Source organism: Calidris pugnax, unplaced genomic scaffold (genome assembly GCF_001431845.1).
Source record: "Calidris pugnax isolate Ruff unplaced genomic scaffold, ASM143184v1 scaffold56, whole genome shotgun sequence".
NCBI classification, from domain to species: Eukaryota; Metazoa; Chordata; class Aves; order Charadriiformes; family Scolopacidae; genus Calidris; species Calidris pugnax.
The window spans coordinates 807,660-825,834 of NW_015090839.1; the positions used below are offsets into that span (position 1 = coordinate 807,660).

General features: G+C 39.5%; 1 protein-coding gene across 2 annotated transcripts in view; it reads right to left on the reverse strand.

The window, feature by feature from the left end:
* The window catches only part of FLRT2 (fibronectin leucine rich transmembrane protein 2), a 67,331-nt gene that overhangs the window by 10,651 nt on the left and 38,505 nt on the right, over positions 1-18,175 (reverse strand). The gene's annotated exons all lie outside the window — the stretch shown is intronic.

Below are 18,175 nucleotides of genomic sequence, written 5' to 3' on the forward strand. Positions count from 1 at the left end.
GTGTACTTTTTAACTTTTTCCTTCCCAGCTATTATTTATTATTCAGATGTATAACAAAACAATCCAACTGTCTAAAGCATACAACGAAAGACACTACTGTATTATATGACGTTATCTTGTCTTGTTATATGTTGTTTCCAATGACTGAAAAAAATGCTGCATTTTACAAACTTGAATCTAATGAAGAATATAAACTTTGACAAGTACCAAGCATGTGTAGATCTCAGATCTTGAATTGCAGTCACATAAGCACAGTATTTTTCCAGATTTTCATTTTAGGTTGGAAGGGACCTTTAAAGGTCATCTAGTCAAACCTCTCCTGCAGTAAGCAGGGACCTATTCAACTAGATCAGGTTGCTTAGAGCCCTGTCCAACCTGACCTTGAATGTTTCCAGGGATGGGGCCTCTACCACTTCTCTGGGCAACCTGTTCCAGTGTTTCACCTCCCTCATTATCTAGTCTAAATCTACCCTCTTTTAGTTTAAAACCATTACCCCTTGTCCTGTGGCAACAGGTCCTGCTAAAAAGTTTGTCCTCATCTTTCCTGTAGGCTCTCTTTAAGTTGTGGAAGGCTGCTATAAGGTCTCCCTGGAGCCTTCTCTTCTCCAGGCTGAACAATCCCAACTCTCTCAGTCTGTCCTCATAGCAGAGGTGCTACAGCCCTCTGATTGTTTTTGAGACCCTCCTCTAGACACATTCCAACAGGTCCATGTCTTTCCTGTTCTGAGGGCTCCAAAACTGGATGAAGCACTCCAGATGGGGTCTCACCAGAGCAGAGTAGAGGGGCAGAATCACCTCCCTCAACCTGCTGGCCATGCTTCTTTTGATGCAGCCCAGGATGTGGTTGGCTTTCTATGTTGCCAGCACACATTTCTGGCTCATGTCCAGTTTCATCCACCAGTACCGCCAAGTTCTTCTCCTCAGGACTGCTGAGAATCCCTTCATCCCCCAGCCTGTATTGATACTGGGGGTACATTTTGCTGACCCAGATGAAAACTTATAGGCTGGGATTTCAGGAAAACAGAATTTCAGTGAACAGAAATAATGTTTAAAAGTCTTTTCCCCCATTATTTAAGCAGTATAAGCACCACCCAGGTAATTCAAAGAGAAATGTAATTCAGGAGTACATGAAAGCTTGTTCTTCTGCTACAGCTGTGCAGTTTATAACATGTCCCAAATGCTGCTTTTGGGAACCCCATGGACTGACAGTGTAGAAAGTCTCTTTAGGAGTCAGACTGTTATAACCCTGCAACCTTGCACTTGTAGATTACTATATTTATTTGGAGCATCATCAGGTATCAGCCTCTAGGCTAGAGCAGTTGGAGGTAAAAAATGAGACCCTGAAAAGTCCTGTAGCTTATCATTATGAATTCAAATGGTAAATGTACGTATATTTTTATGCAGCCTATACTGTGTGTTGTCCTTTTCTAGAAACAGTAAGATTAGCTACCCCACTGTTCAAGTTTTCTCTCTTGCAGGCATATTTCAGTCAAGAGTGGTTTCTTTTCAATTATGTAAGATGACGTGATACTGTAGAGAAACTCTAACAGGATTACATTCTAACATGAGCCTAAGTGTGACAGTTTATCCGCCTTTAATATGGCCTGGCTCCCATCTAGATCATACTGCTCTGATCCGTCATGACACTGTCTTTTTAAAATAAAGAAAGGATGTGCAGAGCCTCCTCTGAGATGCTTGAGACCACACAGAGTAATAATAGTGGTTCTCTCACTCCCTTTCCATCATCAGAGCGAGACAGTCTGTACCTCTTAACAGGGGCAAAACCCTTCACTGAGCTCGCTTTCAATTGTAAGTCTGATTGCTGATTAGGTTTTATTTGACTCCCGGGTATGGTAGGAAGCCCAGCTGAGGACGTGCAGCCACAGGCAGCTGCAGCTCCTGATTTGCTGGGAATCTCCTAAGGAAAGAATGTCATATTAAAAATGATTTATGCATTCACCTTATTCTAGGACTCTGCCCAGAGTACCTCTCACCTAGGTAAATGTGGCACCTGAATAAAAGATTTCAGTAATGATTCTAGCAAATTGGGTCAAACACACAGCACTTATCATTAGATACTACAAGTATAAGAGTTTTGACTGGACAGTCACTTATGTATATCAGCACTTTGGAAGCTGGCAGTCTGGAGTTTATTTCCTTTTCACTGTTACATGGATTTTGCCCTTAGAAATCTGTTAAAATTTTCCTATTGTTTTCTTCCTTTATGATAGTGAGAAAGGGAGTCCTTTTGTTAATGCCAGTACCATAATCTCCGGCTATCAGTCCTTAATAAACTGATACTACAAAACTCAATACAGAAAATATGCTTTGGTAACTACTGTTGACTGTATTAAGCAAGAGCACAAGGACAAATCTGATCGGATATTTATGACTTCAGGGTTGACTGTGGTGTGGCAGAGGGAAGGAATGAGGAAGCAAGGATACAGCTTAATGTGCTTAAACATTTTTTTGGGGAAAAGCTTTACTTCAGTAGGCTTTTACAACTGTTTAATAATAATTCATACTTGGAGTATTTTTCAGCAAATCTCAGGGACCCTAATGCAAAAGTGAGTTTTTTCCCTGTGTTAGAAATCTCTACCCTAAAGACATTAAATAGATTGAAGAGCTGAACAACCTGCTTGATATAAAAAAGAAACTCTTTGAAAGAAAAACATCCTCGACAAATTGCAGAAGGCTGGAAAAGCTGAAACAGTTTGTTCTTTAGCTAATTGCCAAAACTGAAGGCAGGTAGAGCAATTGAGCTTTCTCCCCATCCCTTATATGCCGGCTTCCTAAAGCAAGTTTTCTGTTTTCAATATTCTTACAAGATCTGAACTGAGTTTCTCTGCAAAGGAACTGATCATTTGCAGAAGGAGAATTTTGGAAGTGGAGGAATCAAGGGCACTCAATATCCTTAGCTTTCATGACTTTAAATCTTGGGAATTGACTCATAAACTATAGATGGCAGTGACCTTTCTTATTGTGAAGCTGGAAAATTCTAAAAACCAATCTAGGAAGAGAGAATGAGGGTAAGGGAATCTGTCGTGGTTAACTTTAAAGAAATCAACAAGCAAATACCTCAATAATAACACATTTCCCCATCATCACTTTGGTAATTTTTGTTTCTATTTCCTTACTCTGTGCACTTGATTTCTATTATTTCTCACTATATCCTCCTTGGAGCACAAGCCACGTCTTCCAAGTGTCTAGGAGATTTCCTGTCTTACTGCAGCCAGGATATTAAATCCCATTAGGATTTAAGGAATGATATAATAAAGTTGAAAAAATCACATTGAAATAGATGAGAACATATGCACACTTTTTAGGTGGCCATGTCTGAAAATTTGGCTTAGTGGTCTGAGTTCTTATCATCAATGGAAGTGTTCCCTTTCATATCTTAAGAGGAGTTTTGAACAATGTTTTTATCTCACTGTCTTTTTTGACACTGACTTATTTAAATTCTCTTTTGGCATGACTAATGCTAGCTGGAGAACAATTCTGGCTTTGTGTACTGAATAAAAATTTCGAATTTGCTTTTGTTCAACCTTGCAACTGAACAGCACCTTTAAGATATTTTATTAAAGGTATTTACAGGCTGAAACATCTGGCTGCAAGTTGAGAAGGTGAAGGTTTTATTAGCCTTCCCTTCACTGGTCAGAAGCATCCACAGAACTTCAAGCTTCAGTCACCCTGCTGTGCATAGCTATGAAATAATTTAGCTTCAATAAACACACATGTTTCAATAATTAATATATTACTAAAATGCTACTTAATCATAAATGTGTGGTATCTAGTTAAAAAAGCCCAATAACCCACTACAAGCCTGCTTATGAAACTCTTTCCTACCTTACTGACCAGTATTGCCTCAGTGGCTATGCTTATGGTGCTCAAGAAGCTCCAAAGCTGCCCTCAGGGCCATCCTCCCCGCCTTTCATGCTGCAGTCTTCCAAACATGCAGTACCAGGCACAGCAGTCAAGGTTCCTGTGGCTGCCTGAAAACCTATTAATGTTCAGGGGAGATAAGAGAGACGCAAGGGAGGAGATAGCATATGGAGCACAGACGGCATGTGAATACTTCCAGCCCTATGTTACAAGCACAGGAGTATTGCTGTGCTCATGAAGAAAGGGTGTCTGTCTTCTTTACTCTTCCCATGTTCTATATTAAGGCTATTAATTTTTTAGAGGGAATAAAATTAACAACATTTGGCTATTCTTTCCCTCAAGGAATCCTGAAAATAATAAAAAAATAGGTCCCAGGAATCCAAGGTTTTTTCTCTGATACTCTAACCACTCAGCACCACTTTTCCTAGCAGTTCATCCATTTATCTGAACCTGCGTGCTATGCTACGTAAATTGAAAGGCAAGCAAAACCAAAACCAAATGGTCATATCTACTCATTTCAAAACTACCAGTCAGTGACTCTCATTTAGCACAAAAACATTCAGCATAAATTTTCTTGGCTTTACTGCAGACCAAGGTCATAATCAAGTCATAATCTTTCTCTACATAATTATAATATACAGTAAGTACAAGGCTATTACGTCTGGAATTGAATGACAACCAGAAAACAAATCTAATTCCATTCCTCTGAAACGTAGTACAGAGTTCCTAGTGCTTAACAAAAATGCCATCTGGTAACAAAAATAATTATGGAATCATACTTAACAAAACCCATTTTTTCCACATAAGTAGAGTTCACATCTACACACAAATGGCCATCATGCTTTTCTTTAACTGATTACAAGCCTAAGGTGATGGTTTACTGTGTACGTTTCTGTGTAACTTCCTTGGTTTTGAACTTTGTGTTGAAAATGTAATGTGAGGCTACAATCTCTGCATCAAAGGCACAGAGAAAATGACCCAAAGGAACCAAAATGTTTTTACAGGAAGCCCTTTTGCATGCATGCTGCTGTGGCTCTGTCATAGTTATGGGTGTGTATTATGTTAGAAGAAGAGGTAAGCAGGAAGAAAAAGAGGTGAAGAGGAAGAGGAGAAACCAACCCTGGTACCCTCTTCTCAAGGGAATAATTATGTCAGGATAATGATCAGTAGCTAGTACTGGAAGGAAATCTTACAGTGATTCCATACGGTTACAGACACTATGAAGTCTATACAGACAGCTTTGGGAGAGAAAGATATTATTGCCTTTGCAATACTGTTAGCAAAATGATTCAGCAAATGTACACAAATGAGCTCTTCCCTCATGTATTCTTTTCTGCTCTGATCAGGACGTTTCTGGTTTTGCCTCTCAATTTGCACTTACAATCATTCTCAAAAGCTCAGATCAGGCAGCTTGCTGAAGGCAAGTGAAACAGATTTGGATCTGTCTTGGTAGAGGCAGGAGAAAGTTTAGAGAGTACTACATCTTGCAACAACGGTTGTAAAGACGTCATTCTCCATCCTTCTCCCCCTTGCTCTTCTCTAACCTTCCGCTCCTCCAAACCTTTCATCTCTTTCCAGATACATTCCTGCAAATTATTAAGCAGACACATTTCCCAGAAGGATGCAAGCTTCAGGAAATCCCTTTCTAAAAGGCATGATTCTATAACCAACAAAAGCTTTGTCTTTGGAAATATGGGTCATGTACAGGTTCTTGTCAGTCAACAGGGATCTGACAGAGCCCAAGTCCTGACCACCAGGAGGGGGAGCCAAGGCAGCAGGAAACTTTCTCTCCCCTTCAGACACAAATAAATGGCTAAACATCGGGCTTTCTCCCCACCTTGTCCATCTCCACACACATGCACACACTTCTAGTTCCTCACAGATGTCTGGGATCACCAGCGATTGCTGGCTTGTTTGACAGTGTCTCTGTTATATGCCTGACAAACTGTTTAAGCAGTATAGCACTCTGTTTCTGGGAAAATTAATATTTCTATATTCTAACAATAAGCATTATTCCCAGCTTGAATTCTATGTACTTCATGATTCAGGACTGTTTCTTACTTTTGGGTTACTACAAAGTGCCATTACTGCATAGATATGAGATATGCAAGAGGGAGGGGGGAAAAGAGAGTTAACAATGGAAAATAAAGAGTTTTATGACGGATACAGCTACAGCAGATTTTTCTCCTCTACAGATTAGTAGGTAATGGTGTCAGGTCAAAAGAGAGAACAAACTACAAGACATAATCACTAGAGTCACCACTTTACTCCAGGAGGCAGAGTTGAAATAGCTACAAGAACAATGTCATAAAGGCTTCAGGTGGAGCCAGGAGTTCAAGGATGCCATTCATCCTGCCAGGCACTGTGCTGAGCCACGCATCCTACTCAGCTTCTCAAACCTGTCCATAAGTGGGCATTGAAGTGCCAAAGTTCAGATGTGGAGAATAAAACCTGCCTAGACTAACATATCTTCATTCCTGCATTAACTGTAACATTTATTTATGATAGGAGGGACTTATTCTCAAAACTTTATGTTGCATAACTTCATCAAGACTGTATCATCTGTGATAATGAATAAACCTCTGAGCGCAGAAACATTTGTGTCTCCATGCTGTGACCAAAAAAATCATCCCTGCTCATGCACACAGATACCCTACAGGTTCATACAGTGTTTTGTCATAGTCAATGTATGTCAAGGGATATGACTATTTTTAGTTATAAAAAACAGTATACCTCTTTCAATTTCAGAAATGAAAGACTATAGAACATCTAATGGAAAACATCAAAGAAAAAGCACATTTCCTACTGGAAGCTGCATTAGTGTACACTGTTGTGCTATCCATCCACATTTATCTTTTGGTTTGTCATACCACCCAGTCCAATCCAAATGCCTGTCTGCATGGATTAATCCTGCTCAGACCTTTACTATAGATTGTTTTAGCTTCTGGTAGAACCAGAAGGAGAGTTTTAGAAATTAAAAACTGCCACTAAGGACTTCCTGCCTGTGGAGTCCTGAATTCTAATGTAGGAATCGTCAAGAACAACTATTTTAGCTAATTATAGCTGTCAGAGTAAAAGGTAACGAGGATACATACGGCAAATTACAAAGTAAAATCTTTAACTGCCTGCACAAGCAGGTAGGATTCCCTCATACAACACAAAGGAGAAGGAAACATGTGGAACTCCACATTTTACCTAATGTGAGCTTCTGAGTTGTACAGGACTTCAAGGCAGCCCAAAGTCATTGATAGCCCAAGCATCTGTTTATAAGGAAATATCCCTACTTTCATTATAAAATTGCTGATTGTTGAAAATTTACTCCAGATGGTGACCATCATGGTATTTTCACTCCAGTGGGCAAAGAGGAACAGATGATCACCTCCAGGACTCATATTAAATAGAGTATTGCACCTATTAGCAAAAGGCTATTGGTGTCTTTATTAACCTTCCCTCAAGGCCTAGTCTAATTTTTCACCGGTCTAATGCTGCACTGTTCAAAACTTAACAAATTTGTCAAAAAAGTGAGAATGATCTATTTAGTATGGTGGCGAATTAATTCCCTAGTCTTTCATCCCCAAAGAACTGATCTCATGTCTTAGGTGAAATAGTTTTGATGGATCTCATCTACAACTCCATAAAGTCAGCAATGCACTATGTGATGATGTACAGCTGGACTGAGAAAGTTGGAAATGGCAAATGAAAATAATCTTACATGAGGAGCTATCTGGAACATTTCAACAAAATGCATTTTCATTAAAATATATTATTTCACTGAAGCCAAAATGCTTCATGGAGATTTGTCAGTTTTGATTATGTTTTCAATAGAAAATGTGCCTGAGAGCCAATGCTTTCTGATCATTTATGACCAGAGGGAGAGAAGAATAGAGGAAGAGTGAAAATTGACTTTTTTACCCAAAAAGGTAAGTTTTGATACAATTTCATTTCAGGAAAGCATTCATAAAATAATGTTTACATTCCACATTTTAAAATGCTGAAAGTTGTGGAATTATCTCCCTCTGTACAGCTGTACTCAACATTGTAAAAGGAAAAAAAAAGGTACTCTTTGTTCGCTTTCTTGACCCTTTTCCAGAGGGCTTACATCTTTCTGTGACAAAAACTGGACACGTCTGTTTGAGGAAAACTAATAATACTAAACTAATTTAAAATAATTCCCCTTTTGCAACACAAATGTTCTGTACTGTGTTTAGCATAATGCATTTTGTACTAAGAAAAAATGAAGGCAACCTGCTGTTTCTTTGCAAGCAAATTGGTCCCTACCTATAAATTATTCTACACTGTGAAGCAAACAGTTTGCTTTTATCTAGAGATATGTGGGCAGCCTGGCAAAACGTCTGTGGATAATTTGAAAATGCTGCTTTTAGTGACCTAAGTGACTAAACATTGCTTCTGTGGAGACAACATCTTGACACATTTTAAATGTGTTGCATGGTGCTACATCACTGATGAGGTTCTGCATGGTGTCACATTACCTTGTGGGGTATCATTCATTTAGGGTCTCAGGCAAATGAGTGTGGGCTGCCATGTTCTTATCTTCCCTATTTGTAGCATATGGCCCAGGGAGAAAATATGGCACTAGCCGCCCCTCAACCTCTTAGGCACCTTGATATAAATAAAGCTGAAAGTATCATCATATGTTCATCTTTCCAACAAAGCCAGATGGAGATCTCTCCTTCCCCTTTTAATATTACTTAACATGCTGCTCCTTCACAGTACTAAGTGCTATGCTATAAACACTGTTAAGGAGCTATCAAGAGAGATTAATAAAGCTGTTTGCACCCTAACTGCTTCAGAAAACCTTTCAGGTATGGGCTAGTCATTCATGGGACCACTGAACAAAACATGATCCCCAGCCAGAGAATAAATCTTGCTTATATGACACAGCTCCTGTAACAGGCAAACAGAAGGTTATCAAGCAAAATTTTTAAATCATTGCCATCATATAGCCAGTTAACGAAAAAGGGGAAAGATATTAGAATGATGGATGAAAAATGTACAACTAAGCCTCTGAAATCCCTTTTTAGCTAAATAGCTGAATTATTTATCAACTGTACAAAATCTCAGCATCAACAGTGCCTGACAAGGGTCTGGGGATCTGGATTTGTTATCTTTTCCCAGTGATCCAATTACACTTTTCTGTATGCACAGGTGGAGAACGGGCAATACTCTCACGGCTCCAGGAATGACACCAGAGCACTTCATACAGGAAAAACCTTGTGCTCCCACACTTCATAGGAATCAAAAATTTTATTTTACAGCAATATAAAAGACTAAAGATACAGTAATACGTATTTTATAGCAGTACAAAAACATCTAGCATGTGGTGGCATTCTTTCAAAATCCACTGTTTACCTGGACATCATTACAACCAGTGATTTCCCTTAGAATATAGAGAGGAAAGAAGCACCAGAGGCAGTAGGGGAGAACAGTTTGCAGGATACAGACCAGTTACAGATATTATTTTTTTTTTTCAGTTAATTTTGTTTGGGTTTGCCATTTATTATTTGCTCACTTGCATTCAGGTTTCCAGTAACTCTGTATGATAATAACTGCTTTCAGTGAGAGAGTCTTCTTGTTCTTTTCAGTATTGATGGCCAAGCGCATGTCCTAAGAATGTACATATCTGAGGCATAAAGGATTGAGGAAAATATGATAGATGATGGTATTAACTAACTTTTTTGGTGCAATGGGGATGGGAATCCATAAGTCCTAATTCTGATGGAGAGCAAACATTTTTGGCACATTGTTCTGGTTTGGTTCTCCTTTGGTGAAAGGGCACAATACTACCTTTTCCCAGCAGTCATTCAGATTTCCTATTTAACTTCAAAGTTCTTGGAGAAAGGGAGGCTGCATGGGACTGCACAGAGCTTAACATAGGGCAGATTCAGTTTTATGCACAAGTAGAAATAAGAAAAAGCTAGAAATAGTAAATAGACATTTCTAACCCAATGATTCTCAGCCATGGAATTAAAACCACAAGAAGATCATGAGACGTCTTAAGGGATCACAAAGCAATAAATAAAGGCAGTGTCAGCCAACAAGAGCACTGCTCCTGCAGGATGAAGAAGTACAGATTACATGTTCAAACACTGGCTGCAACACTTTACATCAACCAGGGAACTCCTAGCCGCCTTTAATTTCTGGCAGCAGCTCAGTCCCCTGGGGAAGAGAAGACAGAGCAGAAGAAGAAATGGTGTTTACATTTGCAGCTATGATTAAAGTCACTTCTCAGTCTTACTCCTGCTCTACTCTTTCCTTGAAGGAGCAGAGATGCTGCTGACACAAGGGGTGCACAAAGACAAAGCAGAGCCAAATGGACATCATACTGACAGAAACTGGAAATGTAGTGCTCCAGCCAATTTTTCTTGTGACCCATGCTGATGGCTGCAGGACAGAATATCCTGTGTTAATAGTTTCACATGCTATACGCAGCATTGCAAGTCTTCTGACCATGAACAGAGGAAAAAGGATACAGTAATGGCAATAAGTATAATTTTCTCCACAATGCACAGAGTGACAGGAATGAACCTGCCATCTATGTATGCTTATGAAGAAGCAGCTCGTCGCAGAATATACCCACAGTATTCTGTTCTACAGTTTCTGTCATTATATTTTCTCAATAACTACTCTAAAATTTTTTTATTTTTTTTTAAGAGCTTATTCCACTTAGGAAATTCAAAGCTTTTATGTTCAATGAATCCTGACAAAGATAGAACAGAGCACAGAAAGCAATTCAGCTTTGTGTTTCCACTTCACCCCTTTGCCTTTGAGGCCTGTGTGTGGCTGCATCAGTGAGATCAAAATTGCCAGCAGGCCCATGAATGACACCTACCAGCAGCAGAGCAAAAAACACAGTCCTCTACCATTAATGCTTTACAGTGGGTGCAGACAGCCAACAAGAGATTTGTGCACCGCTTAAACTCTCCTAATAGCTCTTAAGTGGGTCCTAAGAGGTACAGAAGCCTGGAGTTGGCCTTCAGCCCAAAAGCAAATTCCATCTGACATGTGTCAAAGCATTTCAGGCAATAGACTCCTTATCAATATGTGTACTTGTGCTACTTTTCAGCACAGTCACTATTGCAAGGAATCACAGCAGTATTCTTATCAGCATTTTGTGCTTATACAAAACTAGACATCTTAAATGAGTTCAGGAAGGCAGAGAGGCAGTGCACAATAAAACCTGAGAGAGGGCCAGAGGGAGAAATATTTAAAAAAAGAGAGTGAGATTGAGTTTTAAGCAATTCTACAGGCAGCAAAACATGCCTGCTCAAAAAGGCAATTATTGTTTTCATCTGTTTGCAGAGTACTCATCTATTCAGGTCACTGCATGAATCAAATAAGAAGACACTCTTTTAAGTTTTCTGTGTAGAGCTCTGGGTACTTTAAATGGACCTCATACGAAGACCTACTAAGGGATTTGGAGGTTTGCTGATGGGTTTTTTGCTTGAACTAAAAACTGAGGTAGGTCCATAATACAAGTAGCTTTGTAAGCACGGTGAATCTTGGATCTTGTCCTATGTCTACACAAAATTTTAGATAGTAGAAGCACAGGTTCTTTACTTATATTTTTGCTAATAAGGCATATTTTTATTGTAACCCACTCATGGAGGGTATAAAGCCATTGTTAACTTTACATCCAGTCCACAGTTTTTTCATCAATTTTTCTTCTTCTAGTCTGTTCTGACCTCTATGCAATCCTTTCATATTGGGGGCTATAAGATAAGGGAACTAAAAAGCAAATCAGCTTTTATGGCCAGGGAAATATTCCTATCGCATACACACATAACAGCAGGAACAGGCTTGCACCTTCCTGTTTAATTTCATATTGGATACATACATGCTGATGTGGAAGGACACCTATGGAGCAGATGAGAAAAAAACCACAAAATCCTCTGCTTTATGGATAGATGAATGGCAGAAGAACCTACAAGCAGACTGGAAAAATTATTCTGAGAATTGGAGTAGCTGCAGATGTTGCTTTGATTACACAAAGGAAATTTTCTTATAGCGCAAAGCCCTCTACTCCATCTCTGTTTTGGGGCTACTGCGTTTGTGTTGTGTTACTCAGGACATACAGCCTAGACAACAGAAGTGGCACTGAGGATGAGGATAAATATGACACCTACCAGCAGCAGAGCAAAAAACACAGTCCTCTACCATTAATGCTTTACAGTGGGTGCAGACAGCCAACAAGAGATTTGTGCACCGCTTAAACTCTCCTAATAGCTCTTAAGTGGGTCCTAAGAGGTACAGAAGCCTGGAGTTGGCCTTCAGCCCAAAAGCAAATTCCATCTGACATGTGTCAAAGCATTTCAGGCAATAGACTCCTTATCAATATGTGTACTTGTGCTACTTTTCAGCACAGTCACTATTGCAAGGAATCACAGCAGTATTCTTATCAGCATTTTGTGCTTATACAAAACTAGACATCTTAAATGAGTTCAGGAAGGCAGAGAGGCAGTGCACAATAAAACCTGAGAGAGGGCCAGAGGGAGAAATATTTAAAAAAAGAGAGTGAGATTGAGTTTTAAGCAATTCTACAGGCAGCAAAACATGCCTGCTCAAAAAGGCAATTATTGTTTTCATCTGTTTGCAGAGTACTCATCTATTCAGGTCACTGCATGAATCAAATAAGAAGACACTCTTTTAAGTTTTCTGTGTAGAGCTCTGGGTACTTTAAATGGACCTCATACGAAGACCTACTAAGGGATTTGGAGGTTTGCTGATGGGTTTTTTGCTTGAACTAAAAACTGAGGTAGGTCCATAATACAAGTAGCTTTGTAAGCACGGTGAATCTTGGATCTTGTCCTATGTCTACACAAAATTTTAGATAGTAGAAGCACAGGTTCTTTACTTATATTTTTGCTAATAAGGCATATTTTTATTGTAACCCACTCATGGAGGGTATAAAGCCATTGTTAACTTTACATCCAGTCCACAGTTTTTTCATCAATTTTTCTTCTTCTAGTCTGTTCTGACCTCTATGCAATCCTTTCATATTGGGGGCTATAAGATAAGGGAACTAAAAAGCAAATCAGCTTTTATGGCCAGGGAAATATTCCTATCGCATACACACATAACAGCAGGAACAGGCTTGCACCTTCCTGTTTAATTTCATATTGGATACATACATGCTGATGTGGAAGGACACCTATGGAGCAGATGAGAAAAAAACCACAAAATCCTCTGCTTTATGGATAGATGAATGGCAGAAGAACCTACAAGCAGACTGGAAAAATTATTCTGAAAATTGGAGTAGCTGCAGATGTTGCTTTGATTACACAAAGGAAATTTTCTTATAGCGCAAAGCCCTCTACTCCATCTCTGTTTTGGGGCTACTGCGTTTGTGTTGTGTTACTCAGGACATACAGCCTAGACAACAGAAGTGGCACTGAGGATGAGGATAAATATGAAGGGGGGAAGTCACCTGAGCCTTCACACACACGTGCACACCTTTAGTTTGGATTGGGCAGGAATTTACCAGACATTTTACTCCAGGTCTAGCTAGGCATCTCTGACTCATTACAGTAAAGAGCTGACCTTAATTCAAAAAGTGGTGTGAAAAAATAAAGGACAAAAAGTGACAGTTGCAGCTGTTCCAGAGTATAACAGACTTACTGACTCCTAAGAGCTTGAATGAGCTCAGCCCACAGCAGTGGAGTTTGTTTACTGTATAATATTATTTCAGAAATCCTTTCCTTGCTAGTTCAATCAAAATGAACTGCATTTCCTAATACCATACATCCTGAGAGATACTGCCACATGCTCTATCCAAACACAGGCTTAAACTAACCCATCCTGGCAGCAATTATCTTCAAGGCTTTTGAGCCTCTTGGGAGATATTGCCCTCCTCTGTTCCAGTGAAGCAGAAACCCATCTTGTATTCAAGAGAAAAAAAAAGATCTGTTTCCACATTCACTGCAAATATTTTAAACATTAACCCTCCTTCCCCCAAAAAATTTACTCAAATCTTCTGTGTAGGGTTTATATGAAGGAGGAAGGCTTGCCAAAGCAATAGTGCTCATTATTATTACTAATAACCAACTATTTTTGAAGCACAGATAAGGACTGACTAAGCACTGAATGTTTAAACACATTCACTGTGTCTGTTCTGGTAACGTTCTGCTCACTTCCCACAAATCATTGAGCTACACTATAACAAAAGAAAATCTGAGGTGATTTGCATAGGTACCTGTAGCAAATTAATTGCAAATTCACAGGCACCAGTCTTCACCTGGGAAGCTTCTGACTCTCACTGCCTAAACAAGCACTGAATTAGGAAAATTCCCATATGAAAATCCTACTTTTAATACCAAGAGCCACTGAGATTCATTAAAATTATTAAGATATCTGTTTAAAAACGATAACACAAAGTATTCCTTTATGCAGCAGATAGTGAAGTGAAATTTGCTGCCGCAGGTATCTGTGGAGTAGAGGGTTTTGGCAGGTTCAAAAAAGGATTCCACAGTTTCATGGTCTTTAAACAGGTTCCTTTAAAGAGAAGCAGAAGGCATGTACCCTCTAAATATGCCTAGTTCCAACATTTCAGGCTCTACTACAGTCACACAGGGGGAAAATGCATGGCAAAAAGCAACTCCAGAAATGTCTTGTCTTTGTTGTGGGAAAACACTGTGCTAGAAGGACCACTGGCCTGTCTCAGTGGGAGTTTCTTATGTTTTAGTGAGTCAGAACAAGGGGCTGAGCACGACGGCGGAAATGTAGCGTGCATGGACCTGTCCATTACACTTGCAGAGTACATGAGTCAGAAATCTAAGTACGGTGTGATCCTGTAATGTATCTGATAGCTTAAAAGTCATGGACACAGTGCAAATTCTGTATTTTGAAACTCTGGGAAGCTGCTAATGACCGCAAATATAGTATTAAACCTAAACTGACCAAATAATGCAATCTTAAGCAATTGTTATTTACTCCTGAGCATTTCAGGTGCACTAAAAAAGGAAAAGGGAGTCTTCACTGCTCTATTCTGCTTGTCAGGCCGAGTTTTTAAAGTGAGAACAAAAATAAAATGGTAAAACAATGATGCAAAAATGTGCTTCCAGGGCTACAGTGAGTTCTAGTTCCCTAAATAGCAATGTCCTGCTTTAGCTTTAGAACACTGGAAACTTTGTAGAGTGAAGCAGTGACCACAGGAGGAACTGAAACATATCATCATGTTTTGGACTCTTCTCTTCGGTGACCCCTGAACCTTTCCTGTAGATAAAAACCCAAGCCACAATGTCTGTATATAGATTTGCACTGCCTTGAAGCTCAGACTGTTTTGAATCTAGGGTTTCAGTCTGAACACAGCTGTAATTTTTATTTCTCTAAATGATTCTTTGCAGAAACATCATTAAAGTCTTTTTTTCAATTCCATTTTTATTTTTCGTATGATATAGATGAGATCTTTCTTCTCAGTCTCCTGACCAAACTTTGTGAAAGAGGTCATTAGACCAGCCACTATATAAAGTCTAAATAAAGTCTGTGAACTTGCTAGGTTATATCTTTTCCTTTTTGACTGCTGGGAAGATTGTCAAACAGAGTTCTTTGTAAGAAGGACTTGCTCACAAGCTCACTTCACCTCCTTTGAGATAAGATATTTTGAAAGAGTCGCATCTTTCACTAACCTATAGAAGCCATAACTTTGGTTGTGCTTCAATATAAAGAGAGTTTAGCAAAAATGTTAGCTCTTTCTAAATTTTATATTTTTGACAAATAAAATTTCAGAATAAATATAGTGAGAAAAAGAAACAAAAGCAGAGGATATCCAGACCTTTGTTTCTTCAGAACCTGCATTGAATTTGATCCCATCACCACCAGTAATACCTCAGCATCCCTCCTGATCAATCCCTCTCCCCTTTGGTGGATGAACATTTCAAAAACTTCCACTCCTCTCTGCCACTATTACCTAAGTAATAACAATCACATTTTTAAAATTTCTTTTTTCCTAATCAATCACTATTTTCCAGCTGTTTTAATGTGCTAAGGTAAATAAAATAAATTTCAGATATGGTCTTGACATCTATGCTACTGACAGTCAGTAAATGCTTGGTAACAGCAATCAAGGCTTGCTTATTTTCTCCTTCTCTAAAAATGCAGTTACAAATTTATGATTACAAGTAAGAATTTCCTTTCCATGCTGTATTTGCAGTATCTCTGAGAGTCAGCTCAGCTTTTGCATCAGCTACTGCAGGACATAGTGAACATGTTCTTATAGTGCTAACACAGCCATGAAGGTTCAGACACTGCTTTATTGCTACAGGATAATTATACCCCACGATCTGTTGGGCACAGTCATGCTTGTCATTGTATATGTCTTGTCATTATTCACCTTCTGATCGCCCTTTCTAATCCAGAGTAGGTCAGTAGTGTCCAGCCATCAGTCATTAGAATGGGTGACGAGTATGGTGAAAAACGAGGTGGCAACTTAAGGCTATTCCTTAGGAGAAGTAGAGTCTGAAATGGTGTGAAGAGGAGGCAGTTGCATATAAGACAGCCTTATTTCTCTTTCCTGACTCCAGCATCAAACCTTTAATTAATTACTGAGCCAGGAGCAGTCAGACATACCTCTACAAGGGGGGCTTGGAGAGACTAGTGTCACTCCACTGATAGACAAAACTCTTCAGCCTCTCTTCTTTGTAGACACTTTTTTCTCTGACAAGCTCTTTGGCTGAAAACCACCATACTGTTGGGAGCAATAGATAAAGACAGAAAATGAGACCATCCTCCTAATGTATGGCAAGTAGAAAACCCCTGCACCCAGAGAAGCTCTAAATGGTGGTGTTTATCTGCTAAAATAATTTCTTTTTCTAGGAAATTCTGTGCTGCCCTGGATAGCCATTTGCACTGACATTTGCAAGCACTATTCACATCCCTATAATCACAGTCTTGCATCTTTAGAAAGAAAAGCCCAAGTTCTTATGGAACCACAGGTTCCATGAGAAGGAGTCATAAAAGAAATGCCAAGTATCTTAAGATTCACAATAAAATCACAACTGGCAAGGTTGCAAGTCAGAACCTATAATCAGGCATAAAAACAGTGGATGTGATTATTAAACTCAATGTGAGCATTAAGTCAATATGACTGATTAATCCAATTATCCCACCTGGTTTCCCACTTGAATATTTATGATAACTCTACCTCTCCTGAGCATAATAAAAGGTAAAATGAAGCCAAGTGCCTAACACCAGCATTGTCCATCAAGCTGCATGGGCAGGCTGTCCCAGGTATCTAGCTACAAAGGTGATGAAAGTAAACAAGATAAAAGTGTCCTCTGCTGGTGTGTGTTCAACAGGCAAAGAAACGGGGTTTGCGGCAGTACCACAGGCTTCACTGAGCCAGTGTCATGGCAGAAAGAAAGGAAATTTTCCTTTTCTGATTCTTTTTTTTTAAAATTGTCAGGTTTTGGATTTCCATCCTCAAAATAAGGAGTCAAAAGACCAGGCCTCATATGTTTATGTGCCAGCTTTGTGAAGGTATTTTTCAGCAATATGAGATACAGATAATTATATCCTCCCCAGCGCTCATTTACATGTGTCAGTTTGGGATTTGAGAGCTCTGACCTGGAATGGCCACACTGTCCATGTTTCTCAGTAGATGGCTGCCATAGAAGACGGGCTAATTCCCTGGTTTGTTTGTGTGTTATGGGAATACAGGACTGGGACTGACCTCCTGGGTCACGGAGTCCAGACCCCTGCTATCGCAGGCAGCCCTGTCACAGAAAGTTAATACCTTAGCCAGGAGCTGATGTATGTTCTTCCTGCTGTGAATCCTTTCGTGGCCCTTCCCATTTTCTCCTGGGAGATAAGGCTTTGTGCTTCAGCTGCTTTTGTTCCAAGGGTTAGCTAACGATCCCTTGCAAAATCATGGCATGACAAGCATTATTAGCCTCCTCCTGGAATTCAAAGAACATTTTTGTTTTTCAGTTTAGATTGAGAAACTGAGACATCGTGGCTGTGTGTTTCGGGTTCAGATGTGGACTGCAGTCGGTGTTGTGGCAGAATATAGGAACTAGCAAAGACCTTCAGTCTCCTCAGGGGAAACTGCTCTGGCATAGCCAATATCAAATGCATCTCAGACTTTTCCAAGAAATGCAGGATAAGACCCAATATGTGGGATGTAAGGGAGTAAGACTGAGGGTTGTAGAATCTTACATAATTGTACTACACTGGGAGGTTATTCTGAGCTTTCTTCAGGAGATCTTCTTGCACTCTTGGAGCAGCTGAGAATGAGGACAACTCAAAGTGTGTCTTAAGTCTCCCTTGGCCTTTGGGATTG